At 27.1% G+C, this 16,567-nt stretch overlaps 1 pseudogene; it reads right to left on the reverse strand.

Moving 5' to 3' along the window:
• Positions 1-8,532: 8,532 nt before the first annotated feature.
• LOC145016130 (wall-associated receptor kinase 2 pseudogene) lies at positions 8,533-15,668 on the reverse strand (annotated as a pseudogene).
• Between the last annotated feature and the right edge of the window lie 899 nt (positions 15,669-16,567).

The raw sequence follows: 16,567 nt of genomic DNA on the forward strand, positions 1-16,567 counted from the left end.
ATATATATATATATATATATATATATATATATATATATATATATATATATATATATATATATATATATATATATATATATATATTCAACTTGTGGTATTTATAACGTTTTTTTCTCGTTCTAAACTTAAGCTTGAAGTAATAAAAATTTAAAATAACAATAGTATGACATTTTATACTCTTATATTTATATCTTTTATAGTTTTTATATATATTCATTTATTTTAACAAAAAACATCAATTTTTTTTTTTTATCAAAACATTGTTTAATATAATTTATTTATTTATTATTTTTTAATAAAAGTATCAATTTTTATAATATATTTCAATAGATTAATGGTGTGTCGTGTTTTAACTTTTAAAAAAAAAAATTGAACACAAATATTTACGCGTATTTTATAAAAATAGTGCTAATAAGTTATCTATAGAATAAATGAAATAAATATTCTTTTAGTAAATAGATTTATGAATAATAATTATTTACATATTAAATAAAACGATTAGTCAACGTGTAAAGTCATCCCTTTCATAGATAGAAGGAGAGAAAGAAACGCAACTTTAATTGACGTATGAAGGTCGCTTGAAGGTCAACGGAAATCGTTAAAAACCACCGTGAAACATCGCCGGAAAAATGCATGCAACTCGCCGAAAATCGGTCAACTTTTTTTCTTGGATATTGCATAATTTTTTGCTAAGGTTAAGAGAAAGTAAAGAAAGTTTAAGAGAAAGTAAAGAACCTATAGTTTTACATTAACAACCTATCTATTTTGAAGATATGACATTTTATACCCTTTATATATATATATATATATATATATATATATATATATATATATATATATATATATATATATATATATATATTCTGCGTATATTGATTTAAAAAATAAACATCCATTTTTTATCAAAAAATTATTTAACTTAATTTATGTATTTTCTTTTCACAAAAACACTAATTTTATTAACAACCTTTTTAATAGATTACACAAATAAAATAAATAATCTTTTTTATTTGAGCGTAGATAACCATTTATGGAAAAATTTATAATAGTTTTTTTATTTACCAATTTTTATAATAATTTTTAAAGAAAACTGTTATAAACTATTTATTAAAATATTATTTAATAGTTTTTAAAAAAAACCATAAATTATTATAAACGATTACTAATTATCTAAAAATTATAGAAAACTATTACTTACATATCTTTTTATATTATTTGTGTGCCCTAAAAATTAGTCATTTTATTTTTCAATAATCATAGAATATTACAATAGTTTTTTTTAATAACATATTTATGGAATAAATAAAATAAATAAGTATTTTATTAAATAGATTTATAAATATTAATTATTATATATTAAAAACTATTAATTATAAATATGGTAGTAAAAAAATATAATCATAACCTAATTATTAAAAGTAATATTAATTAGTAAAAAGCATGTCTTAATAATCTAATTATTATAAAATAATCATTAAATGGTAGTGATAAGTATAATGGGGGTATGAATAAATGATGCCTAAAAAATTGAGGTGAAATTTTTTAATAATTTGTCTAGTAAGGGGCTGTTTGGCAGGATCTGAATTTTTAAGAGGTTTAAATTTCTAAGAGAGTCTGAAATTTCAAGATCTGAATTTTTAACATTCTGTTTGGTTAGAACATCTGAATTGTTGTGTTGAATTATAAAAGGACCATTTTACCCTTCTTTATTCTTTTTTGCTGAATTCAAAGTTTAGGTTTATAAAATAACTGAATCTAACTTCTTGAACAATTATAAAATATATATAAACACCTTACACAATCCAAATTAAAACACAAATCCAAATGAACATCTATGATTAGCAACCAACTTTAATGTCAAATATTACAAACCTTAAATCTTTAATGTTAAAGATTACAACCCACCATCAACCACTATCCAGCCACCATAACCAACACAACCTCCATAGCCATTAATCAAAATCGAACATTACCCTCCTTCACTCCTTCCTGAACCACCGAACACCACCCACACAAAAACCATTCCTACATTTTACCACCATCATCACAACCTATACTGACAATACCAAATCACTCAATAAAAAAAACACAAAAAACTGACCATTAACTTAATCCCTCACCTACGATTCCTGTTTTGATCGTCCTTTCCACTTCACGATGCCACCATTTTCAGACCTTCAATTAAGAAGCACGGGAGACGCAGAGGAGGAAGGCTACAATTAGAATCGAAAAGGGTGTGTGCCGATCGAATTTTTAGACAGGACAAGAAGTGGAGTTCGATTTCTTTTGTTGTTGGGATACATACGTGGACTTGGGGGTTCACTGCCAGCAGAGATGACAGCACTGGCGGAGAAGGTGGCCGGCTAGTGGTGGAGGGGAGGCGGAATCGGAGATACAGTTGGAAGGGGCGTCGATGTTTCTGAAAGAAAGAGAAGAGAGAAAGGAGCGAGGTATTAGGGCAAAAGAGGAATAGTCGTTCTCTTTTTTAGGTTCAGACACGCCTCCACATCTGAAAAATTAAGAGCCATCTAATAAATTAAGAGGCATAAATTGATATCCAACCAAACGGTCTGAATCTGAAAAATTAAGACATTACCTCTTAATTTCTCAATTAAGAGGCTACCAAACAGGGCCTAAGTCGTGGACGAACATTAGAAAATCTTACAAGGATTAATTAAGAGAAGTGATTCGTACACAACAGTTTTTTGTCATACACAACAATTCATGCATTATATAGTTGTACCATACAACATTTTAAAGCACTAATTGTTGTGTATAAAGAAAAATTGTTGTGTACGAACCAGCTTCCATTAATTAATGGTTTCCCAGTTACATGTTGAAAATAACTATTGAAAATAAACTATGCAAAGATATAGCAAAAAAAGCTTAGAGTTAGACCTAAAACAACATAATGAATTCAAAAATGGTTTACTCATTCAAGTATATTTTTCCATATATCATTTAGACCATCTTCAACACTAGAGTAAAAAGAATGTTAATAGTGATTTATCTCTATCTTTACCTTATTTTTCATTAATTTTTTAGACTCATAAATATATCCCAACTATGTTATTTTTCTCCAGTTTTATATATTCAATAATAACTTTATATTTAAAAGGCTTTACACTTAGTCTAAAATATTGTTGTTTTAATAACCTTCAAATGAATATTAATAAATAAATATAACAGAACAAATAATTCGTATAAAATAATTTAAATTAATATTATTATTAATATAACAAATAACTTATTAAATAAATAATTTCATTCATAACACATCAAAATAAATGTACAAACTCATTTATAAAAAGTTATACATATATTTAAAGAAATATGACATATACGTTAAAAAAATTTAACAAAAAGTTATTAAAAACTGTTTAAATTAAAAATATATTTGAAACAATTATCATATTTAAAATACAATAAGAAAATTAATAAATACCAAATAAATAAACTCAAAATTTATATATATATATATTAAATAAACTAGATGTAAATAAAATTAAACAAACAAATATGAAAAAGTAAAAATTAAACATAAATAATATTCTTTCAATTTAAAGTTTAGTAGTCATAATATTATATATGATGCTAAAAATAAAGTGGAAGTGAAGCACATTTTTTTTACATAAATTATAGAGTAATTTTATAAATAAAGTTGAAATGAAAATGCTTTTTAATTAAAAAAAAACCATTGTAAATCATTAGTAATTAAGGTACATATATTATTGATATTTAGGGGTGTTATTCGGTTGGTTTTTTTGGTTTTTAGTTTATACGGTTTGGTTTTATTGGTTTTTTTACATCTTAAAACTAACCATAACAAAACCAAATAACGTTCGATTTAATCGGTTTTGGTTAATTCGGTTTAATTTACCGATTAAGCCAAATAAAATTTTACATGTAAAAACAAATATAACACTAAAAGAAAAAAAATACCTTACTGAAGTTTTACCAAATGAATAAAAAGCACTAATACACAATATATTATATTTAGGTCTGTTTGATAGTTTATGTCTGGGAAAGTGTTGTCTGGTAAAGTGCTGTCGGGGAAGGAAATAATGTTGTTTGATTGTACATCTGATTGACTGTGTTGAATGATAGAAAAATGATCCGATTTATATCTGATAGTGGCGGGATGGATGAGATTTTTTAAAATAAATTAGGATGGTGGTGGTGTTGTCCAAAAAAAAAAAAAGAACTAATCCAATAAAATGAATTAAAAAAATTAACTAAAAGAAGTTAATAATCTAATAAAGTAATATTTATTAATATATATATATATAAATATTATATAATGTAATAATATTTATGAATATATAATAATCCAATAAAAAGAATTAATCCATAAAAAAGAAATTATAAAAAAATAATTATTTAAAAGAAATTAATAATCCAATAAAATAATATTTATGAATGCATAAATATTATATATCAAATAATATTTCTTAATATAAAATAATACATTAAAAAAGTAATAATTCAATAAAAAATCAATTTAAAAAAAGTTATTTAAATTAATAATCCAAGAAAGAAAGAAAGAGGCGGGGTTTGGGGCATAATTGTCTTTCCAGCCCATTCAACCAGAAAGATTTGATTTTGAGGCTTTCTGGGAAAGACATATCTTACCGGGAAAGACCCCTTTTTTTGTGCAAATCAAACAGTCTTTTCGGTCCATTCAGTCAGAAAGATCCGTTTGAACCTGGAAACATGCGTATCAAACGGGGTCTTAGTCTTTTATGATATGTTTTCTTAAGGTATCGATGTAGCTACACAAGTTATAGATGCAATAATATAGCTTTATACATATATGAAGAGGAAAGAAATAAACGAAGGTTAAATGATATTTGGCTATTTAGTTGTTGCTCTTTAATACGATATGTAAACAATTATAAATTCATAATGGTTAAATAACTAAATAATGAGTTATGAAAATATTTTTAGTAACCAGCTATCAATTTAAATATAAAATGTTAATTTATATATAAAATATAAAATATATAACAATTAAATAGTTTATTCGGTTTAACCAAAGTCATGGAAATTTAACCAAAAACCAAATCAAATAAGGCATCCTTATTCGGTTAACCAAACCGAATTAACCGAATAACCAAATAACCCGAACCAAATAAACCAAACATCATTTGATTTGGTTCAGTTATTCAGTTTTGGTTTTTATCACACCTCTATTGATAATGAGGTTTTTAAAATAAGACTAGACTAATTGAGTTCAACTGTTTTGAACCGAAATGGGTCAGGTCTCCATTTGAAAAACCATTGGTTTATAATCAGATTAAAATGAGTGAGTTCATTTGAAAACATAGTTAGTCAAACACTCAAAACCAACATTGTTGAACATTGAAAACCAGATTTTATAAAACACAATATTTATAAATAAATAAATAAAACCTTATTTGAAATTTCATTTTTAAATCGAATGAGTATTTAATGCAAGTGTTTGGCCTAAATTTATAACTAATAGACCAAAGCCTAAATGTAATCTTAGAAGGTCTACCTTATATCGTTTTTAATACAAGTAACTCTATGACTCTCAACAACTTGTTGTTGCTAGGTGATGTGAGTTGAGCCATAAATTAAATAGGTTTTTTTTGAAAACAACATTTTCAATCTAAAAAAAATACCCCTTAGTCATCAAAATCTAATAAATAACTATCATTTTTATATAATTTTTTATTCTTTTTTATTATTTTATTTATAAATTACTATATATTTTATTATTTTTTTATTAAATAAATTAATTTAAATGATTTAAATTTATCTTAGCATTTACATTTAAATTTTATTATGTAGATTATATTTATAATTATATCAATTTCTTCTTTTGCTTCTTCTTTTTTGATTTTTTAAAATATTTTCACAACTATTTTTTTTATTGCTAGTAGTTTGATATTTAAAAAAAATTGAGTTACATAGACTAAATTAAAACAAAATTTTTGATATATCGGATTATTGAAATCCGTAAATGATTATCAAAATCTGATTATGAAAACCTGTAAATGGATATGACGTACTCATTTCAATTCGGTTATGTTTCATGTTTTTTTCTTCAAACTAGGAAATAAAACCCATTTTTAATCGACTAAATTTCTAAATTTTGTTTTTAATATGAATTTCTGTTATATACCAAGATATCTATGTGATTTAGTTATTAACTTGACAAAAAAAACCTCCATGGCCAACTCGAAATATCTCAAAATGATACTGAACATGCCTCGATCATCTATCACTCTATATAAATTTCTCTAGTTTAATAAATAATTTAGTAAATTTATAAAATTAAAGATATATATATATATATATATATATATATATATATATATATATATATATATATATATATATATATATATATATATATATATATATATATATATATATATATATAAATATATAAATAAATAAGAAATTTTTATTTGGTTTTTTTTGGATTATTCGTTTTTTATTTTATAAATCAAAACAAATCCAAAAATAATAATTCGGTTTGTTTAAAAGTAATCCAGAAATCCGAATATCTAAACTAAATAATCCAATCAAAATAGTTCACTTCAGTTTTAACCAAATAATGAATACCTGATTATAGTGTCTAAAAGAACTAAAGGAAAAAAAAAAAAAAAAAAAAGCCACTAAGTTGTAATTTTACCCATATCATATTAAGGGGGTGTTTGTCAAAAAACTTATTGCTTATTAGCTTAAAAGTAATCCAAAAATTCGAATATCTAAACTAAATAATCCAATCAAAATAGTTCACTTCAGTTTTAACCAAATAATGAATACCTGATTATAGTGTCTAAAAGAACTAAAGGAAAAAGACAAAAAAAAAAAAAAAAAGCTGCTAAGTTGTAATTTTGCCCATATCATATAAGGGGGTGTTTGTCAAAAAACTTATTGCTTATTAGCTTAAAAGTAATAAAAAAATCCGAATATCTAAACTAAATAATCCAATCAAAATAGTTCAATTAAACAATTTGGTTTTAACCAAATAATGAACACCTGTCTAAAAAACATAAAGAAAAGAAGACTTATTAGATCGTTACTGCACAGGTGTTGTGAGGGATTGACTGGAATTATGGGAAGGTCAAGGTACGTAATATTCTTTGATGTTTTTAAATTTGTTGCTCTTGTTAAATTCTTTTAGAAACAATGTTAAATTCGTTCAAAACACATGTCATGTAAAAATGTTTATTTAGTGTTATGGAAAGAGCTTACCAAATGATTTAAAAATGCTTAAATGAGATGTGTTTTGCTGCTTATAATCACAGTTTAGTTGTTTTGCTGATATATAAAGTGAATAAGTGATGCATCTGTCTGTTTTAGAGCATCAATCAACAATCAAATGAGAATTTTTATCATAAATATTTACTAATACGGATATGCATCTATAATGATTAACATTGGTACATACAGTGAAGTAGATTGATGAGTAGTTTCTGTAATATGCATCTGTAGTCAATAAAAGCAGAAGTTTTATTATTATTATTATTATTATTATTATTATTATTATTATTATTATTATTATTATTATTATTATTATTATTATAGTGAATGGTGACTGTTTTTTTACTGCATGAACCGTTTAAATGAGTGTAAATGACTATTTTACCCTTATCATTTCAATTTCCGATTCTGTTACAGGGTTGTGAGAATGAGGGTGCTGAAGCTGAGAAAGGTTCTTGCTCTTCAAATGAACTGAAAAGTGAGTGCCTTTTGCACATAACATGGGCTCTTGTTATATAGCCATGCTTGAAGGTGAAAATAAAAATTAAAAAATGGTTTAGTTTTATTAAATCTTTTTGACTTGGGAAACAAACAGTTTAATCAACTCTTACTTAACTATAGTAATTTCTGCACAAAATGGAAGAAATAACAATTTAGTTTGCTATTTATTGATTTATTATTATTATTTTTTTTTGTATTTAGGGTTTTCTTACCATATTTGTAAGTGGAAGTAAGTTGCTATTTTGAAATACTTTCTCTTGTGCCCTTGAAGGGAAAACATATGTTCAACTTGTATGAAAGTGAACTGAAAGGTTATTTTTTTAACAAGATTTTGTCTTGGATACCTTCATGTGTATTATGAGGCATGGCCATACCTTCATACAATGTTATAATCTGTTTTATAGGTGAAGAAGATGTAACCGAGTTGATTAAATTGTCACGTGTGCTGCATATGGATCCTATAAAGGTCTTATGCAAAAGTAACATTTTTTTTATATGTATTAACATTTTATTATATTTTTGACTTATAAAACTTTAAATATGTCACTCTAGCTCTCTAAATTTATATTTTCAAGATTTGATAGTCTAGCTAGGCTTTATTTCACATGAGGTATTATCTAGATAAATGTTTGAGAAATGGAAAGAAAAGCAAATGAGGGAAAATAGTGAAAAGTTAGGACTTAACCGAAAAGTCTGGTTCAACTCAAACAAACAATATACCATGACTACAGAAGACAAAAGGAGTTAAATAAGAACGGATCAATCTGGAAGATCATTGGGGGTATATGATTATCAATCAGCTGGCTGAATTTCTGGATTCACGGATCCAGAAATTTCTTCATGGGCGACCTGTTCAGGTGGAACAATGGGATGTGTCGTAGTGGGCCTCCTTAAAGCTTCAAGCTCAAGTTCAACAGACCTCATTGTCGGCCTGTTAACACCAGATATTTCCAAGCACCTGTTGGCAAGCTGTGCTGCAGCATTTAAATGTTGAAGGTCAATACCCGCTTCATTAAGTAAGCGTGGTTCCACCATTTGTAGGAGGTTTCCTTCACCCATGCACTTGACAAAATACTTTGACAAGTACCTCTCTTGGTAGACTCTCTCTACAAGAAGGGGTTTTTTACCGGTGATTAGTTCTGCAAGAACCACCCCAAAGCTGTATACGTCACTCTTTTCGTTTAAATTGTCTGTGTCTTGGTACTCGGGATCCAAGTACCCAAGTGTGCCCTGGACAACAGTGTTGACGTTTTCTTCTTTTTTAGAAAACAACTTGGAAATACCAAAGTCCGAAAATTTCGCTCTGAACTCATCGTCTAATAATATATTTGAGGACTTGACATCTCTGTGTATGACGGGGGTGGTGGCATGAGAATGAAGGTACGCAAGTGCAGATGCAGCTTCCGCAGCGACCCTCAACCGATTCTCCCATGATAACCAACTCGTTCCACCCTCTTCATTATGAATGTGATGGAAAAGTGTGTTATTGGGAATGAACTCATACACTAATACCGGTACTTCCTCTTCAAAACAACAACCCAATAGTTTGACGACATTTCCATGTATGATTTGTGTTATTACCAATATCTCGTTTATGAACTGTTCCTTTTCGGTCTCACCCACTGAAAGGGACTTCTTAACTGCAACAACGCGTTTATCCGGCATAATTCCTTTATAAACAATGCCAAAACCTCCCCTCCCTACAATTCGCTCGTTTGAATAGTTATCTGTGGCTTTTCGAAGCTGTTCCATGCTATATACAGTCACGGTGTAAGCAGCCTCTTGCGAATTCAGTTTTTGTTTGAGCAACACACCACCGTTTTGCTCAAAATACTTCTCTCGTAGCTTCATAAGTTTCCTCTTCTTGATGCTAAAGAATATCCCAGTGATCCCAGCTAATGTCAACATAACCCCAACCAAAACTACATGGAGAAATATAAGGAAAATGATCAGTTAACCAGATGAATACTAATTAAACATGGGAACATCATTTGCAATAAATCCACCTTAATTTCCAACAATTACATATATCACGAAATAATTACAACTTATCTTGCAAAAATTGGTTCTTAATCCATGAAATGTATTTTTTTTTTATTGAAAATGATATTTTATAATAATAATAATAATAATAATAATAATAATAATAATAATAATAATAATAATTCATTTTGTGAAATAAAAAAAGAATATAAGTATATTTTGGATTAAAAACAAAAGTAGGGACAATAAATTTTTGGTTAATCGTGTTTGCCTTTTTGAGGTTAAACACACATTACCATTTTACACATTTAAATGTAAATGAGTATCATAAATTTTTACACATAAAAATAGTCAAGGATGGGTTCAAATGCATATTTTACATGGAAAAAGTAGTCTTGGATAGAATAGAACATAGAACTTATATAGGCTTGTCTCATTTTCAACCTAACTCAAATCAAATATTTATAAAATAATAGTTTTTATACACATTAGCTACCAACGAATTTGTCCAAAATTAAACCCAATATTAGCAACCCAACAAATTTTTACTTTTATATTTAAAAAAACGTTATATAATGATATTTGGTGATCTATCTTCTTATAGTCTAATTATATCGGGCATCTTGACCAACCAATTTTTCTGAACCTAATCTTCTATACATTTGAAACAAAATGAATGGCCGATTTCGCAAAATTTTTATATATTTTGGGAAACATGTACATTGGAAAAGCAAAATTCATGAAAAAATGTTAACCGGATGAAAAAAAAAATCATAAAATATATTAGTTTTAGCCACTTGAAAAAGTAATTTCGAAAAGATAATATATTTTGACAAAATAAATTATCAACTTTGATGCATTGGTTAAAAGGATTGGTGACCGGACAAATTTTGACTTGCAATGCTTAATTTATTGTACCTAATTCTATGAAGTTAGATTTAAGTATTTAATGCATCATTAATAATAATACTTGTGTGAAGTATACCGATAGAGAACACCACCACTGGAAATTTTGATTTTTTAGCAACCGGTCGGCAGCCGTATTTTTCTTTTGCTTCACCTTCGTATCCTTGCAAACATGTACAACTGTAATTCCCGGGACTATTAGAGCATCTTCCATAACAAGGATAGGTGCTATTATCCTCGCACTCGTTGATGTCTAGCAAACAAAGTTATTCAAGTATTAAAACAAAGAGTACAAAACATGGCATACGCATGGTTTGCTAATACTACAAATTGAATGCACATGCCTAAATACACATGCCTAGTCATATATATATATATATATATATATATATATATATATATATATATATATATATATATATATATATATATATATATATATATAGAGAGAGAGAGAGAGAGAGAGAGAGAGAGAGAGAGATAGGTTCAAATGTTTTTGACAACTATTGTGTGCCCATGTGCACCAATAGGAATTTAGGAATAATTAAATAATAAAAAATGGTAATAAGGGTAATTATGTAACTTTAGCATGCTAATTAAAATAAAATCCCTTTATTCATGGAAATTGCCATAAAAATCTGTTTGACCAACTATTTAACCCTAGCCTTCTATATCATACGTAATATGCCTCCTCCAATTTTCTTATGGACGAATGAAGATCGTCTGATCAAAAGAGGTAGTCAAACCTCTTGCTGGAAATCTGTTTCCCCATTCCATTGATTAAGAAGATGTTATTCTCGGTGGCTCCATCTCCAATCGAAGCTAGCTTCAACATCAAGGCAATTTTGGAGTCACAAGAAGTCAGTGTATGTTTCTGCATCATTGTTACAGTTCCTTCGATGATCGGTTCTTTAGAGCTTTTCCAAATTGAGCAAACTTCGTATGCCCTTATTTATCCGGTAACAACTCTTCAATTCTCATTTGTTATGGATCGTTAACTTGTGATTCAAATTATCTATTTCTATTGTTCGCTGAATTGGATGGTTAAGTAAGTGAAAACCTAACGTGTTCAAGAAGAACGAGCTATGCACATAAGGTGCTCGACTAAATTCCTGAAAGAAGGACCAACTTGCTGTCTTATTGAACTGTTGGTGGAATTGAAAATATTCTGATTTGCACACCAACTGTTTGTTAAAATGTCTCAGTGAACTTCAGTTACTTATTCGAAAATTTGTTCTTTCTTGCTTAATGAGTCACTTTCAGTTAGAAGGAAGCATAGGAAAAGATGTTAGTTCGTATGGTTCCAGCTCTTGTATCAGGGCCTTATAATGTAAGTAACATTCTTTATTCATGTGTTCAAGTTGATGAGTTTCAATTTCTTTTATGTGGATGCTCTTCTTTCTTACAAAATAATGTTTTCAAATCTTATATGAAAACCACGTTTCTATGCTTTAATGGGTCTGCCATATATTTTGTTTTTCTTTCGGTTATGGAATACAATTCTAGGTTGTTTGTGCTTTTTTATTTTTCATCAACACAAATTAATTTACTCTTTGAACCTTGTGGTATGCATTCTAAATCATGTTGCTGGAAATTATGTTTATATGTAAACTATTGCATGTAAATCAAATATGGTTTTTGACTTGTTTGATGATAATGTCTAACAAGTGTTTGTTGAAATGCCTGAAAGAGTATTTAAAGAATTTAACCTTGTGGTATGCATTCTATCAGAATTACTAGCTGTAAATACAATACCTTTGAATGTATCCTATATATTCTATTAGAATTTATTCTATCAAAATAAAATCGATGTATTCTGCCAGAATGTATTATATGTATTATATCATATTCTATGTATTCTACCAGAATATATTAAGTTATAGATAATTGTAAGTAACATGTTTTTAACAAGTATTAGTTTTTGTTGTATTTGTGATAGGAATGGCTGGAAGAAGGCGTTGAAGACCTTGATATTTTTTTAGAATATGTATAATTATATTAGAATGTAAGAATATGTATGAATTTGTATTAAGTTTGGATGTATAAGAATATATTAGAATTGATTCAAGAATTTTGTTTTTCTTCAATAATATTCTATTAGAATAAAATCCTGAAAGAGCATCATTCTAACAAAATAATATTCTATTAGAATAAAATTCTGAAAGAGCATCATTCTAACAAATAATATTCTAACAGAATAAAATCGGTAAAAAAACTGAATTGAATTAATTAAAAAATTCAGATTTTTTTAAAATTAGGAGAATTAATCATCCCTAAAAATCCGAAAATTTCCTTTTATAAATGTAGTTAATTGTCCAAAATACCCTTTTACTTAAAATTGTGTGATTATATGCTACATGTTACCCCATTGTAATATCATACACCCTCAAATCATGTTCATTGATTAATTTCATCCATTGGTCCAGATTTGTGCATTCTGGCACACAATACTTAGTAAAAACAAAATAACCTAAGCCTATATATATATATATATATATATATATATATATATATATATATATATATATATATATATATATATATATATATATATATATATATATATATATATATATATATATATGTGTGTGTGTTTTGTATCTAATTTCAAAATTAACTAATCAAGACAACAAGGGTTTACTATTTATTTTTCCGTATCCCATTTAAACCATCTTTAACACTAGAGTAAAAATAATAATGCTAATAGTAATTTATCTCCATCTTCACCTTAATTTTCACTAATTTTTTAGACCCAAAAATATATCCCCAGTATATTCCTTTTCTTCAGATTTTTATATATTCAATAATACTTTTCAATTTAAAAGACTTTTACAGTTTGTCTAAAATCATTTTGTTTTAGTAATCTTAAAATTTTTATTAATAAATATATATATATATATATATATATATATATATATATATATATATATATATATATATATATATATATATATATATATATATAAAACAAAAAAACAATTTAAATTAATTTTTATATTTATATAACAAGTAATTTATTAAATAAATAATTACATTCATAAGCCATCAAAATAAATATTCAAACTCATTTGTAAGAAGTTATACATATATTTAACGAAATATGACACATACGTTTAAAAAAATTCAACAAAGACATATTAAAAAGTGTTTAAATTTAAAATATATTTGAAAATTTTTTAATATTTAAAATATAATAATAAAATTAAACAAATACTAAATAAATAAACTCAAATTTTAAATATGTTAAATAAACTAGATATAAATAAATTTAAACTTGAAAAAACAAATATGACAAGTAAAAGTTAACCTTAATTTATAGAGTTTATAAATAATGTTCTTTCAAAGTTAAAGTTTAGGAGTCTTAATCTTATATTCGATGTGAAAAAAAAAACAAAGTGGAATTTAAGAACAATTTTTTTTATATATATTTTTATTTTACATAAAATATTGAATAATTTTATAAATAAAGTGGAAATGAGAATGCTTTTTAATTGAAAAAAGAATTGTAAATCATTAGTAAGGTAAAAACACTGATGTTTTAAAAATAGGACTAGACTAATAGAGTTTAACTGTTTTCAATCGAAATGGATCAAACCTCCGGCTTAAAAACAATGGTTGTAATTAGATTAAAACAAGCGAGTTCACTCGAAAATATAGTTAAACGGGTCAAGTTGAATGTTGTAAACCAAACTTTTTATAAAATAAAATATTTATATTTATAAATAAATAAAGAATTGGGTCTTTAATGCAAGTGAGTTTAAAATTAATGAACCAAAACCTAAGAAGGTCTCCCCTCCTCCTGCTTTTAATAAGCATAACTCAACTCTCAACACTTTTGATGTGGGATGGGCCATAAATTAAATTATACTCTAGTTCTCTTCATATGTGTTTTATTAATAAGGTTTTTATGTCTATCATCTTTATAGAAAAATAAGTTTTAAAAGTTAACTTTGGACTGATACAATGAGAGCATCTATTCATTCGGGTTAGTTTGGTTCAAATATATATATATATATATATATATATATATATATATATATATATATATATATATATATATATATATATATATATATATATATATATATATATATATATATATATATATATATATATATATATATATATATATAATTTTTATGGTAACAGATTTTATTCTAAAATATTGGAAACTGACCTTGGCAGCCATTAAGAAGATAAGGATTGCCCTGGTAACCTTTGTTGCAGCTGCAGCGATATCCACCAAGTTCTTCATCGTCCGTGCAGAAGCTATTTGCCTTGCATTCTGTAGCCTGTGAGCAATTCCGCTTGCCTCGTCCAATTACCCAATCCACCAGGATGTGGACATGTGAATCTAAATAAAGCTTTGAAGCACGAGACAAATCACGTGCACCACCAAAGCGAAAGTGGTTTTCCTCAGCAAGAAATGCAAAACCGCAAGGATTGAAGGGCCGTACATTCATATGGTTATCAAAGGAGCCAATTGTTATATTGACACCCTTGAGACCCTTTTGTATTGGTGTCTGACAACACCCAACTCCAGAGCACTTACCATTCTTGAGCACATTACTTACGTTGGTACATATGCCCATACAGCCAGTCATGTAGTCGGATCCATGCAGTCCTCTGATCCAAGCATAATTATCGCATCCAATGACAGTAAATTTGTTAATTGACGAAAACGTAAACGGGCTTGTCTCCTCAAATGATGTAATCGAATTAACACTATCAGAACTCCCAGATTCGTTGTAGCAAGAGTAAGCAACAGAATTGAAAATGCTGATCTCGGAATCCGAGATATTGTATATCTGAATGTTTCCAGACCTGATAAAAAGCTTTGGGGGATTAAAAGTGGAGTTGCAGATGAGCTCAAATGACTCGTCTAAGGCACACCCTTTACCCATTCCAAATGGGTAGGGAACTTTTAAATTCCCGCAATCTGTTGGGCAGTTTGGCTTTGCAATACCTCTAAGAGAGGCACCTACAAAATTATTCTCAGACAACAACGCCAATAGAACGTGGATGAAAAGAAGAAGCATGTTTTTTTTCTTGTATTTCTTTGATCAGATATGTTTTGTGTGCGATTTGGTTGATATGTTAAAGCATCTTATAGTCATATTTAGAGTAGACAAAGTAGCAAAAATGGTCCCTGTTGTTTGCATTCTTTTTAGGTTTTGGTTCTTATTGTTTCAAAGTTATAGTTTTTGTCCTTTTCCCACAGCTTTCATTATGGATTTGGTCCTTCCAAACTAAAATGATTATTGTACCCTTAATATATATTATTCATTATTTTTTTTAAATATTTTATTATTATTAATAATACTCTCCCTCTCCTTCTCTTGAAAACAAAAAACAGCAGTCGAACTATCTTCCATTCAACAAAACTCTGACACCATCACCACCGATAGGTCAAATCCAAACCCTCTTGATCAGTTCCTCAATTGGCCGCCATTGCAGTTGTATACCACATCGGTTGACTCCCTTACGTAAAACTCTCGAAGAGAACCACCCAAAAACTAAAAAAACAAGCCCGACCGACCATGAAGGGTTTTCCAAAGATGACGGCGACTCGAGTTTTGAGACATGGAACAACTAAGTCATAAGATTTTGCTAGATAGTGGTTGGAATACATATTTTGCATCTATTATTATATTACAAGTATAAGTAGAAATAAATGTGATAAGTATATTATATATTTATTAATTATTTAAAATATGTATCTTAATTAAATTATGGATTAAAAATCGGTACTAAAATAATTTGATACAAAGATTTGCATATTAGTTAAACACACAATTTTTCTTTAAATTTACCTATTTATCCAAATATTATCAATTTCACAATTCTTATTTATAATTTGCAAGATAAATGTTAGGGTTTATTAACCTTGTATTTATATTTATTTATATGATGACACTTCATGATTTGATATATTTTT

The sequence above is a fragment of the Lactuca saligna genome, chromosome 9 (genome assembly GCF_052625555.1).
Source record: "Lactuca saligna cultivar CGN05327 chromosome 9, ASM5262555v1, whole genome shotgun sequence".
Lineage (NCBI taxonomy): Eukaryota > Viridiplantae > Streptophyta > Magnoliopsida > Asterales > Asteraceae > Lactuca > Lactuca saligna.